This window comes from Zingiber officinale, chromosome 7A (genome assembly GCF_018446385.1).
Source record: "Zingiber officinale cultivar Zhangliang chromosome 7A, Zo_v1.1, whole genome shotgun sequence".
NCBI lineage: Eukaryota > Viridiplantae > Streptophyta > Magnoliopsida > Zingiberales > Zingiberaceae > Zingiber > Zingiber officinale.
In genome coordinates this window covers 81322922-81337119 of record NC_055998.1, presented here as the reverse complement: position 1 = coordinate 81337119, position 14198 = coordinate 81322922, and positions in this window count along the sequence as shown.

Here is a 14198-nt window from a genome sequence, read left to right as displayed (position 1 = left end):
AAGACACTGTGGACGCTTTCATTTCTTCCGTCGGCCTATGTGAGAGGTTGTGGTACTTCTGACAGGAAAGACACGTTGCGACAGTCCGAGCGGCGTCCGCGTGTAGTGTTGGCCAGAAGTATCCGGCCAGTAGGATCTTCCTAGCCAAAGATCGGCCGCCCAGATGGCCTCCGCATGACCCTTGATGTACCTCCTGGAGAATGTACTCGGCGTCTTCCGAGCTGATGCACTTTAGCAGAGGTCGGGAGAACGCCTTTTTGTAAAGTTGCTTCCCGATGAGCGTGAACCGGCCGGTTCTCCTTCTTAATAGCTGAGCTTCGTCCCGATCGGAGGGCGTGACACCCGAGCCCAGAAACTCCGCGATGGTTGCTCTCCAATCGTTCAGGAATGTGAGGCCATCTATCCGATCCACGTGTGCTACCAAACATATTTGCTCGACGGGTGGCTGGATGACGACTAGCGATATTGAGCTTGCGAGTTTAGCTAACTCATCTGCCGCATGGTTCTCCGCTCGAGGTATCTTATGGACTACCACCTCGGTGAAGCCGGCCTTGAGTTTCTCAAATGCCTTCGCGTACAATCTGAGTCTGGCATTGTTTATTTCAAAAACGCCCATGAGTTGCTGAGTGACAAGCTGTGAATCCGAGTGGATCACTACTCGACTGGCTCCAACATGTCGTGCGGCTTGCAATCCGGCTATGAGAGCTTCTTATTCTGACTCATTATTTGTTGCCTGATAGTCCAGCCGGATGGATAGATGCATCCGCTCTCCTTGAGGCGAAAGTAGTACTATCCCCATTCCGCTCCCGAGCCGAGTGGACGATCCATCCACATATATTTTCCATGTAGCTTCAGGCTCGGGCTTTTGTACCTCTGTCACGAAATCCGCCAAGTATTGCGCTTTGATCGCAGAGCGGGGTTGGTATTGGATATCAAACTCGCTTAACTCCGTCGTCCACTTGATAAGCCGTCTGGATGCTTCGGGGTTCAGGAGTACCCTTGCTAGCGGGTTGTTCATCATCACAATAATTATGTGCGCCAGAAAGTAAGGGCGCAACCTCCGAGCTGCCAGAACCAAGGCGAAAGCCAACTTCTCGAGACCGGTATAGCGAGACTCAGCATCCTTTAAGATATGGCTTAAAAAATACACTGGCTGCTCCTCGCCGCTTGGCCTCACTAATGCTGAGCCCACAGCATGCTCAGTTGATGATAAATAAATGCGAAGCGGCTCACCTACGGCTGGCTTTGCCAGCACGGGTAAAGAATTCAGGTAAGTCTTTAATTCCTCGAACGCCCGATCACACTCCTCATCCCACTGAAACTTGGTGGCTTTACGGAGTATCTTGAAAAACGACAAGCTTCGGTCGGCGGTCTTAGAGATGAACCTTGACAGCGCCGTTATCCGATCGGTGAGACGCTGTACTTCTCAGAGATTCCTGGGAGGCGGCATGTCCTGCAGTGCCTTTATCTTGCTGGGGTTCGCCTCTATGCCCCGCTCGGTCACAATATAACCCAAGAAGCGTCTGCCTCTTGCTCCGAACAGGCACTTCTGTGGGTTAAGTTTGATGTCATACCTCCTTAATGTTTGGAAGGTCTCCTCCATGTCCGCGTAGAGGTCGGCCGCCCGGAAGGACTTGATAAGTATGTCGTCCACGTACACTTCCAAGTTGCGTCTGATCTGTTCTCTGAAGACCTTGTTCATCAAACGCTGGTAGGTAGTGTTGGTTGCTACTCGGAAAACTTATAGGTTCCACTATACAAAAATTTTGTACAAAGGTCTGAACCTTTTCTTAGCTACCATGTGTTCTTTTAAATTAAATTTGGATCGCCTGCAGAACTTAACACGTTTGATCCAAAACTTAATCTATTTGTTCTTTTAGGTTTTGACTTGGATCTCCTGCGGAACTTTACACGTTCGACCCAAGTCTCCTTAAGTTATTAATTCCATTAAATATTAATTTCCATAATTGGTTCCCAGTACTGACGTGGCGAGGCACATGGCCTTCTTGGATATGGGAGCAACCACCACCGACTAGACAAAACCTTTTATAGAAAGCTAATATTTAATTTCCTAAAATAACTTTAGGTTAACCAAAGAGAACAATCAAATCACAAGGAAAAGAATAAACAAAAGAACACAGCATCGAAAAAACATATTCGAAATTCTAGAACGTAAGCCTCTTGTATTTGGTATTATTTCCATAAATAACTAGCATGATGCGGAAATAAAAATTACTAGTTATACCTTGTAGAAAAACCTTTTGATCTTCTACCGTATTCCTCTTCTAACCTCGGACGTTGTGTGGGCAACGATCTACCGAGATGAGAAACCACCAACCACCTTCTTCTCCTCCAAGCAAGGTTTGGCCACAAAGGAAAACTTCACCAAGGAGAAAAACCAAAATACTAACCAAGCTTCAAGAGATGCTAGCTTTCTCTTCTTCTTCTTCTTCTTCTCCAAGTAGTATCCGGCCACCACAAGAGCTCCAAGGGAGAGAGAGAGGTTCGGCCACCACAAGAGGAAGAGAGGGAGAGGATGACCGGCCACACCAAGGAACAAAAGAGGGAGAGAAATAATAGATGTTGTGTCTCATGAAGGCACCCTCACCCCTTCTTTTATATTCCTTGGCCTAGGCAAATTAGGAAATTTAATTACAATAAAATTTCCTCAATTTCCTTGACATGATTTAATTGAGAAAAATAAAATAAAATTTCCCAATTAAATCTACATTGGTCGGCCACATCATTGGAGAACAAATTGGACAAGTTTCAATCAACAATTAAAACTTCCTAATTTGTTTCCGGAAATTTTAAAATTAAAATTTCTCTTTAAAAATCTCTACATGGTTAATAAAAGAAATTTCTATAATTTTAATTTTATCAATATGTGAATAATTTTTAAAGAGAAAATAAAATATCTCACCAATCTACAAATAAGGAAAGAGATCTAATCTCTTTCTTTAATCTTTTGTAAATTTTACAAGAGAGATAATTTAATTTAAATTCTCTTTAATAAATTATTTCTTCCACATAATAAAAATTAAAATTAAAATTCTTTTTAATTTATTTTTGGCCGGCCCTACTAGCTTGGGTTCAAGCTAGGGCCGGCCACCCAATCTTATACCTAGGTCGGCCCTAGCTTGTTCCCAAGCTAGCTTGGCCGGCCCCTATTGGGTGGGTATAGAAGGTGGGTATAGGTGGGTATAGAACTCTATAAATAAGAGGCTACGATAGGGACCGAGAGGAGGAATTGGTTTTGGTCTCCCGATAAAATTAAGCATCTCGTGTTCGCCCCGAACACACAACTTAATTTTATCAATAATAATTCATTCCACTAGAGAATTATTATTGAACTACCGCACCAATCCCAAATTACATTTTTGGACTCCTTCTTATTATGAGTGTGTTAGTCTCCCTGTGTTTAAGATATCGAATGTCCACTAATTAAGTGAGTTACTGACAACTCATTTAATTAATATCTTAGTCCAAGAGTAGTACCACTCAACCTTATCGTCATGTCAGACTAAGTCCACCTGCAGGGTTTAACATGACAATCCTTATGAGCTCCTCTTGAGGACATTATCAACTTAGTATCTCTAGGACATAGTTTCCTTCTATAATCAACAACACACACTATAAGTGATATCATTTCCCAATTTATCGGGCTTATTGATTCATCGAACTAAATCTCACCCATTGATAAATTAAAGAAATAAATATCAAATATATGTGCTTGTTATTATATTAGGATTAAGAGCACACACTTCTATAATAACCGAGGTCTTTGTTTCTTTATAAAATCAGTATAAAAGAAACGACCTCAAATGGTCCTACTCAATACACTCTGAGTGTACTAGTGTAATTATACAGTCAAGATAAACTGATATCTAATTACACTACGACCTTCTAATGGTTTGTTCCTTTCCATTTTGATCGCGAGCTACTGTTTATAATTTATAAGGTACTGATAACATTATCTTCTGCATGTGACACCACATACTATGTTATCTACAATATAAATTAATTGAACAACTACAACTAAATGTAGACAATTTAACCAAATGTGATTCTTTATTCATAATGAATATTTACAAAGCTTAGGCTTTCAGTATACACTCCAACATTATATCATCTAAAAGTGACTCATGATTACATTACAGTACATCTGATTTAAGTTATCATATATAAGCTTGATTATAGGATTCTCAAGTTATCATGTAATCAGGATGATAAGCTATCCAACTTAACTATATCTCGTTTGGTACTACCTATATGTTTACTTGCCTTATGAGCTCGTGGTTCCTTGGAGTTTGCAACTGCGCCGCTATTATCACAATAAATTGTGATGATTTTGGGCAAACCAGAATCACATCTAAGTCCATTAGAAGTTCCTGAGCCATACTTTAGGTGCCTCAGAGGCTGCTACATACTCGACTTCCATGGTTGAGTCCGATACGCATTTGCTTAACACTCCTCCATGAAATGGCTCCACCTCCTAAAGTAAACACATAGCTCGATGTAGACTTACTATTGTCCCTATCGATTGGAATTCGAATCCGTGTAACCCACAGGGAGCAAATCGTCTGCTTGGTAAATTAGCATATAATCTCTAGTCTTTCTCGGTACTTTAATATATGCTTTACCGCAATCCAATGTCCTTGTCCAGGTTACTCGATATCTGCTAACCATGCCCACAAAAACAAATATCGGGTCTCGTACATAGCATTGCATACATAAGGCTTCCCACGCTAAGCATAAGGAACTGCTTTCATGTCTTCTATCTCCTTTGATGTCTTGGAGACATCTCTTTAGATAGAGCTATTCCATGCCTAAAAGGTAAGAAACCTTTCTTGGAATCTCGTATACTAAAACGAGCAAGGATTGTATCTATATATGAAGCTTGGGACGGACAACATTCTTTTCTTGCGATCCCTTATCACTTTGATCCCAAGAATGTGCACACTCTCCTAAGTCCTTCATATCAAATTGTTTGGACAACCATACCCTTACGTCGATAATACCTTGACATTGTTGCCAATTAACAAAATATCATGTACGTATAGTACAAGAAATACCACCACGTTTCCGTTACACTTCTTGTATACACAAGACTCATCCGGACACTGAATAAATCCATACGATTGGATTACTTCATTAAACCGGATGTTCCAAGACCTTGAAGCTTGCTTCAGTCCATAAATGGACCGATTGAGCTTGCACACTAGATGCTCTTTGCCTTTTCAATGAACCCTTCGGTTGCTTCATATGAATGTTCTCTTCAAGACTTCCATTAAGGAAAGTCGTCTTGACATCCATTGCCAAATCTCATAATCCATATGAGCGAATGGATAAGAATATCGAATAGACTTAAGCATGGCTCCGGTGAAAAGGTCTCCTCATAATCGATTCCCTCTTTCGAGTGTACCCTTCGCAACAAGCCTAGCTTTGAAGGTCTCTACCTTCCCGTCCATCCCTCTTTTCCTTTGTAGATCCACTTGCATCTAACGGCTTTTACACCATCGTTGGTTCTACAAGCTCCCAGACTTTATTAGAGTACATAAACTCTATTTGAATTCATTGCCTTTTGCCAAGATGCATCTATATCTTGGAGTGCTTCGTCATATGTTACAGGTTCATGTTTATCAGAGATCAAGTCCAAGACTCTCCCAAAACATGAATCTTCAGGTGCCTTACAACCCTCCCACTACGACGAGGCACTATCTGTGATTGTGTATCATGTGTGACACGTGTTGCGGTCTCTTGTGGTACTTCATCTTGTACTGTTGGTGCTGAAGTAGACATGTCCTCTCTAAGTTCTTCTAAAACAACTTTGCTCTGGGCTTGTGATCCATTATATAGTCTTCTTCTAAAAACTAGGCATTGGTGCTAACAATGACCTTCTGGTCTTTAGGACTATAAAATAAACCACCTTTCGTTCCTTTGGGATATCCTACAAACACACGAACTTCTGTACGAAATTCTAACTTATCAAGATCTGGTTTCACATGTGTTGGACTACCCCAAATCCGAATATGTCTTAGACTGGGCTTTCGCCCATTCCACAATTCTATGGGAGTAGAAGGCTGATTTAGAAGGTACTAAGTTCGGAACGTTCTTGTTTCCGGGCATATCCCCAAAACGAATTTGGTAATTCGAATAACTCATCATTGATCTAACCATCTCCATAAGAGTCCTATTCCTTCGCTCTGCCACACCATTCTGTTGGTGTTCTCGGTGCGACAATTGGGATTGAATCCCGACCTCGATAAGTAATTCCTAAACTCTCCTAAGAGGTATTCGCCACCACGATCGATAGTAGTGTCTTGATACTTTTACCTAGTCGTTTCTCCACATCAGCCTTGTATTCTTTGAACTTATCAAAGCACTCGGACTTGCGGCGCATTAGGTAAATGTATCCATATCTTGAATAATCGTCTATGAAAGAGACAAAATATTCAAAACCTCCTCTTGCCTGGACAGTCATAGGACCACACAAATCAGAGTGAACCAACTCTAACACTTCTTTGGCTCTATACCCCTTGGCCTTGAACGACCTCTTGGTCATTTTACCTTCCAAGCAAGATTCACAAGTTGGAAAATTTTCCAACTCAAATGAACTCAAAAGTCCATCGGTTATAAACCTCTGAATCCTACTTAAGTTAATATGACCAAGCCTTAGATGCCAAAGATATGCTTGGTTCATTTCCGAAGGTTCTTTTCTCTTATTAGAGTTAGAAGATGAGTTATAAATTTCCATGTTTTGCTTTGTGGAGAAAATTGGATTTAAAGTATATAAATTGCCAACTAATGCACCAGAATAGATAATCACTTTATTTCTTTTAATAACTACATCGTTACTGAAAGAAACTGAATATCCATCTAAAAACAGTTTAGAAACTGAAATTAAATTCTTTCTAAAACTGGGTACATAAAGACAATTTCTTAAAATCAAATTTCTATTTCTACTAAAAGATAAGTAGACGTCTCCCACTGCAACAGCTGCCACCTTAGTAGCATTGCCCATGTAGACGGTAATTTCTCCTTCAGATAGTCGTCGGGTTTCCTGGAACCCCTGCAAGGAATTGCAGACATGATCAGTGGCTCCCGTATCTACACACCAGGTGCTGGTAGATAACACCGCTAAACATGTTTCAACAACTAGAGTATGAGATATACCTTTGTTTTGGTTCCTACGAGGACAGTCCGCCTTCCAATGTCCTGCCTGCTTACAGATGAAGCACTTGCCCTTCGGCTTCTTCATTCCAGCTTTAAATCCCGTACTCTGAGATTTATTCACTTTCTTTGCTGAACCAGCTTGTTTCTTCTTCTTCTTTCCTTTCGGTTTAGAAGTAGAACCATTTTCAGCATAGTGAATTTGAGCATTGTGACGAAATAATCCTTCTGCTGCTTGAAGTTCTGTCAGTAGTTCCGCTAATGAATAAACCCTCTTATTCATATTATAGTTCAGGCGAAACTGCTCAAAACTTCTAGGTAGCGTTTGATCTGGGTTTCCCATCAATTTCTCCTCCAAGGATCCGTATCTCGTTCGGATAAGCCATCATCTTTAGGATATGATCCCTCACGGGTACCCCCTCGCATGGTGGCTGTCATTATCTTTCTCATGGCTTCTTGCCTAGAAGCCCTACTCTGATGACCAAAGAGTTCCTTGAGATTGTTCATAATATCATAGGCAGTTGGTAAATCTTGATGTCGATGTTGCAATACATTTGACATTGAAGCCAAATGTAACACCGCGCCATCTCATCTACTTTTACCCATTTCCATGATATTCAATCTCCTCTTGGGTAGATTCACCAAGAGGTGCATCAGGGCATACCTCTGACAGGACAAATTTATAGCTTTCAGTAGAAGAACAATGTCCAGGTTTCTTTTCCAATCTATGTAGTTTAGTCGAGTAAGTCTATTCTATTGAAGTATGATGGACAATGGGTTGAAAGACATCCTAAGAATCACAAATAACTTTGGTCGAACTCTAAATTTAGAATAATATTGATTCCTCAAACAATACTATTTTAAATTAACCAACACCTCATAACACCGTGAATTTTGTATGCCACGTTAGTGTGGACGTATACAAATTCAACATTTGTAAAGGAGGGTTTAACCCATTAATTTTATTATCTTGTCAACCTAACTTTTGACAAATAAAATTAATAGTTGGTATCATTTGGTCACACAAATAATAGCAGTGACTCCGTTGGGGAGGATACTAATAGATGTGTCTAAGTGTATACCATTACTTGACACTAAGTCCATTAATAAGATTATGCCCCTTCCGTTGGGGAAGATCACACGCTCTTAATTAACTTCCTATAGTCATCCAAAAAAGGAAGTCTGTTCTAGTGATCCGCAAACAAGCTCATCCGTTATGGAGGAAGACACTCAGAGCCAACGCGCAAGCTTGTTTGCATCACTTACAAACCAGTAATGGAGACCATGGGATTTATTTTAAAATCCCTCTCCCACTTAGTTATTTATAAATGAGGAATTTTAACTATGCTAGCCTACTAAACTTGTAAACTAACATACAGCACAATATAAAAGCAATAAATAGAAAATTTAATTTTCAACTATTATGGCTTTTATCTCTAATTGTCCTCCGTGTGTTGTCATCCCAAGCTGCTGCCATATTTGGCCACCGCCACCCATCTTGCTCGTAGCTCCGTTGCGCCTCTGGTCCTTAGAAGGTTCCACGCTTTGCAAGATTCGATCCGCGACATAAATAGAATTTTACATTTTGATCCTATATTCCATAAAAGGAATGTACATGTATCTAGATCAAAAATAAAATCCTAATAAAACTAAATACAGCTCCTGCTGTATTTTAATACAATCATGCACACAGATAAATGCCCTTGACATGTCCAAGGGTCCAATCACACACATAATAACTAAAAGCCATAATAGTTGGATCCTGCATCCACAAAGTTAGCACATCCTACTATTAACCTGCCTAAATTATGTATGACATGTGCATAATTAAACTAAATACCAAATACACAGAGGCAAAACCCTAGCTCTGATACCAATTGTTGGTTGCTACTCGGAAAACCTATAGGTTCCACTGTACAAAAATTTTGTACAAAGGTCTGAACCTTTTCCTAGCTACCATGTGTTCTTTTAAATTAAATTTTGGATCGCCTGCGGAACTTAACACGTTTGATCCAAAACTTAATCTATTTGTTCTTTTAGGTTTTGACTTGGATCTCCTGCGGAACTTTACACGTTCGACCCAAGTCTCCTTAAGTTATTAATTCCATTAAATATTAATTTCCATAATTGGTTCCCAGTACTGACGTGGCGAGGCACATGGCCTTCTTGGATATGGGAGCAACCACCACCGACTAGACAAAACCTTTTATAGAAATCTAATATTTAATTTCCTAAAATAACTTTAGGTTAACCAAAGAGAACAATCAAATCACAAGGAAAAGAATAAACAAAAGAACACAGCATCGAAAAAACATATTCGAAATTCTAGAACGTAAGCCTCTTGTATTTGGTATTATTTTCATAAATAACTAGCATGATGCGGAAATAAAAATTACTAGTTATACCTTGTAGAAAAACCTCTTGATCTTCTACCGTATTCCTCTTCTAACCTCGGACGTTGTGTGGGCAACGATCTACCGAGATGAGAAACCACCAACCACCTTCTTCTCCTCCAAGCAAGGTTCGGCCACAAAGGAAAACTTCACCAAGGAGAAAAACCAAAAGACTAACCAAGCTCCAAGAGATGCTAGCTTTCTCTCCTTCTTCTTCTTCTTCTCCAAGTAGTATCCGACCACCACAAGAGCTCCAAGGGAGAGAGAGAGGTTCGGCCACCACAAGAGGAAGAGAGGGAGAGGATGGCTGGCCACACCAAGGAACAAAAGAGGGAGAGAAATAATAGATGTTGTATCTCATGAAGGCACCCTCACCCCTTCTTTTATATTCCTTGGCCTAGGCAAATTAGGAAATTTAATTACAATAAAATTTCCTCAATTTCCTTGACATGATTTAATTGAGAAAAATAAAATAAAATTTCCCAATTAAATCTACATTGGTCGGCCACATCATTGGAGAACAAATTGGACAAGTTTCAATCAACAATTAAAACTTCCTAATTTGTTTCCGAAAATTTTAAAATTAAAATTTCTCTTTAAAAATATCTACATGGTTAATAAAATAAATTTCTATAATTTTAATTTTATCAATATGTGAATAATTTTTAAAGAGAAAATAAAATATCTCACCAATCTACAAATAAGGAAAGAGATCTAATCTCTTTTTTTAATCTTTTGTAAATTTTACAAGAGAGATAATTTAATTTAAATTCTCTTTAATAAATTATTTCTTCCACATAATTAAAATTCTTTTTAATTTATTTTTGGCCGGCCCTACTAGCTTGGGTTCAAGCTAGGGCCGGCCACCCAATCTTATACCTAGGCCGGCCCTAGCTTATTGGTTGGTATAGAAGGTGGGTATAGGTGGGTATAGAACTCTATAAATAAGAGGCTACGATAGGGACCGAGAGGAGGAATTGGTTTTGGTCTCCCGATAAAATTAAGCATCCGTGTTCGCCGAACACACAACTTAATTTTATCAATAATTCATTCCACTAGAGAATTATTGAACTACCGCACCAATCCCAAATTACATTTTGGGCTCCTTCTTATTATGAGTGTGTTAGTCTCCCATGTTTAAGATATCGAATGTCCACTAATTAAGTGAGTTCGACAACTCATTTAATTAATATCTTAGTCCAAGAGTAGTACCACTCAACCTTATCGTCATGTCGGACTAAGTCCACCTGCAGGGTTTAACATGACAATCCTTATGAGCTCCTCTTGAGGACATTATCAACCTAGTATCTCTAGGACATAGTTTCCTTCTATAATCAACAACACACACTATAAGTGATACCATTTCCCAATTTATCGGGCTTATTGATTCATCGAACTAAATCTCACCCATTGATAAATTAAAGAAATAAATATCAAATATATGTGCTTGTTATTATATTAGGATTAAGAGCACACACTTCCATAATAACCGAGGTCTTTGTTTCTTTATAAAGTCAGTATAAAAGAAACGACCTCAAATGGTCCTACTCAATACACTCTGAGTGTACTAGTGTAATTATACAGTCAAGATAAACTGATACCTAATTACACTACGACCTTCTAATGGTTTGTTCCTTTCCATTTTGATCGCGAGCTACTGTTTATAATTTATAAGGTACTGATAACATTATCTTCTGCATGTGACACCACATACTATGTTATCTACAATATAAATTAATTGAACAACTACAACTAAATGTAGACAATTTAACCAAATGTGATTCTTTATTCATAATGAATGTTTACAAAGCTTAGGCTTTCAGTATACACTCCAACAGGTAGCTCCCGCGTTCTTCAATCCGAACGGCATTACATTGTAGCAGTAAGTGTCGTCCGCCATGACGAAGCTGACCTTCTCTTGGTCTTCTCGGGCGAGCGACACTTGATGGTAGCCTTGGTATGCATCCAACATGTATATTAGCTCGCACCCGGTCGTGGAGTCCACCAACTGATCAATCCGGGGAAGAGGATAGAAGTCCTTCGGGCACGCCTTGTTCAAGTCCCGGAAGTCGATGCAGACTCTCCACTTGTTGCCCGGCTTGGAGACCAGGACCGCGTTTGCAAGCCAACTCGGGCATTGTACTTCCCTTATGTGGCCGACCTCCAGAAACTTCTCTATCTCCGCCCAGATGATTACATTCTGCTCCGCGCTGAAGTCCCTCTTCCTTTGCTTCACCGGGCGAGCGTCCGGCCGGACATGAAGTTTATGTTGCGCTACGCTTGGCGAGACCCCAGGCAGCTCATGGGTCGACCTGGCGAAGACGTCGCAGTTCCGCTGGAGGCATTTGATCACCTTTTCCTTCTGCTTCTCCTCCAGATCGGACGCTATGAAGGTGGTAGCCTTCGGTCGGGACGGGTCAATCTGCACCTCCTCTTTTTCTTCATAAACTAAAGAAGGTGGCTTTTCAGTAATAGCATGTACCTCGACACGCGGCACTTTCTGAGCGGAATTTGATTCGGCCCGGACCATCTCCACGTAGCATCTCCGAGCGGCCAGCTGGTCTCCCCGCACCTCCCCTACTTGATCCTCCACTGGAAATTTGATCTTCTAGCAGAAGGTGGAGATGACCGCCCGGAACTCGTTGAGAGCCGATCGCCCCAGGATGACGTTATATGCAGAAGGAGCATCGACCACGATGAAGGTGGTGGTCCTTGTCCTTCTGAGCGGCTCTTCGCCCAACGAGATAGCCAGTCGAACCTGGCCGACCGGCAAGACTTCATTCCCCGTGAATCCGTATAGGGGGGTCGTCATTGTCAATAGTTCGGCTCGGTCAATTTGTAATTGGTCGAAAGCCTTCTTGAAGATTATGTTGACCGAACTGCCTGTGTCAATGAAAATACAGTGAATAGTGTAATTGGCTATTACCGCTCGGATGATCAGGGCGTCATCGTGAGGGACTTCAACTCCTTGAAGGTCCCTAGGCCCGAAGCTGATCTCGGGTCCGCTCGCCCTTTCCTGGCTACAACCGACCACGTGGATCCTCAGCTGCCTTGCATGCGCCTTTCTGGCTCTATTCTAATCTCCACCGGTCGGACCCCCGACGATGATGTTGATCTCTCCCCGAGACGCGTTGCCCCTGTTCTCCTCCTCCCGAGCTGAAGGTCGAGGTCGTTCATTTGACGCTCGATGGTGGGCTCCGTGTTGCTGATGATGATGCCGCTCGGGGGATCGCCTTTCTGTCCTTTGCATGGGGCTCCGTTGCCGATGCTGCCGATCTGGTGAAGGCGATCGTCGGCGGTAACTCCTCGGTGCAGGATGAGCAATGGGGGGGGGAGGCTCCGACAATCGCGAGTATTGTGAGTGGGCGACTGATGGAGTGAGCAAAACATTGGGGTCCATACCTTCCCCTTGTGTTTGGGCCGATCAGCCGCGGCTTGTTGGACGGCATGCGGCCGAGTATGCTGATGAGGACGGGCGGCTTCGGCCCGCGGTCCTCTTGGTGGCTGGTGACTGATGGGTTGCTTCCGCTCGGCAGGAGCTGGTTGGTCGCTCGGTGCTTCTTTCCTTCTCGCCGCCTAAGCCTCCTCCACATTGATGTATTCGTTGGCTTTATGCAGCATGTGGTCGTAGTCCCGAGGCGGCTTCCGGCGATCAGAAGAAATCACCGTCCACGAGCCCTTGCGTGAACGCGTTCACCATTGTTTCCGAGGTGACCGTTGGAATGTCCATGGCCACCTGGTTGAAGCGTTGAATGTACGCTCGGAGCGGCTCCCTCGCGCCTTGCTTGACGGCAAACAAGCTAACGTTTGTCTTCTGGTGGTGCCTACTGCTAGCAAAATGATGAAGGAACGCCGTCCGGAATTCCTTGAAACTGGTGATTGAGCCGTCCGGCAGTCTTCGAAACCACCGATGCGCCGATCCCGAAAGCGTTGTGAGGAACACTCGGCATTTTACACCATCTGTGTACTGATGCAGAGTGGCGGTACTGTCGAATTTACCCAGGTGGTCGTCTGTGTCGGTCGTCCCGTTCTACTCCCCGATAGCAGGGGGCACATAATGTCTCGGTAGTGGATCGCGGAGAATGACATCTGAGAACTGCTGATTGGTCTGCTTGGGCGATGCGTCCGATCGGGGCGCCTTTCCTTTTCTGACGTCCCGGATGGGTGCCTCGTCTGATGAGGATCCCTTGTCTTGATTGGCCTGCGCCACCTCCAAGGGCATCTGGAACAGAGCCCGATGAAAATGTATTGGGGCGGGCGGTGCACCCATCTGTGTACCGGCCGGCCCCTTGTTTTGCCCCCATATTGAGAGCTGCTCTTGCTGATGTCGCTTGCTGCACTGCCCGCTCGGCTTGAGTTTTCTGCTACTGCTCCACAATCTTCGCTGCTCGCGCTTGGACGAGTGCTTCGAGCTCTTCAGGGGAGAGCGTTACCAAAAGTTGACGTCCAGCTTCTTCCATCTTCTTGGCTCGGATTCAGGTGCGTTCTCACAGACGACACCAATTTGATCCTGTCCGGCCGAGTCGGCAGGGCCGGAGACGTGGCGCTCGTTGTCTTCGTGGTGGTGTAGCTCTCGGCGATCTTGCAAAGCGCGGGAGGGTTCCCGGCGACCCTCCGGCGCTCAGTCGTGCA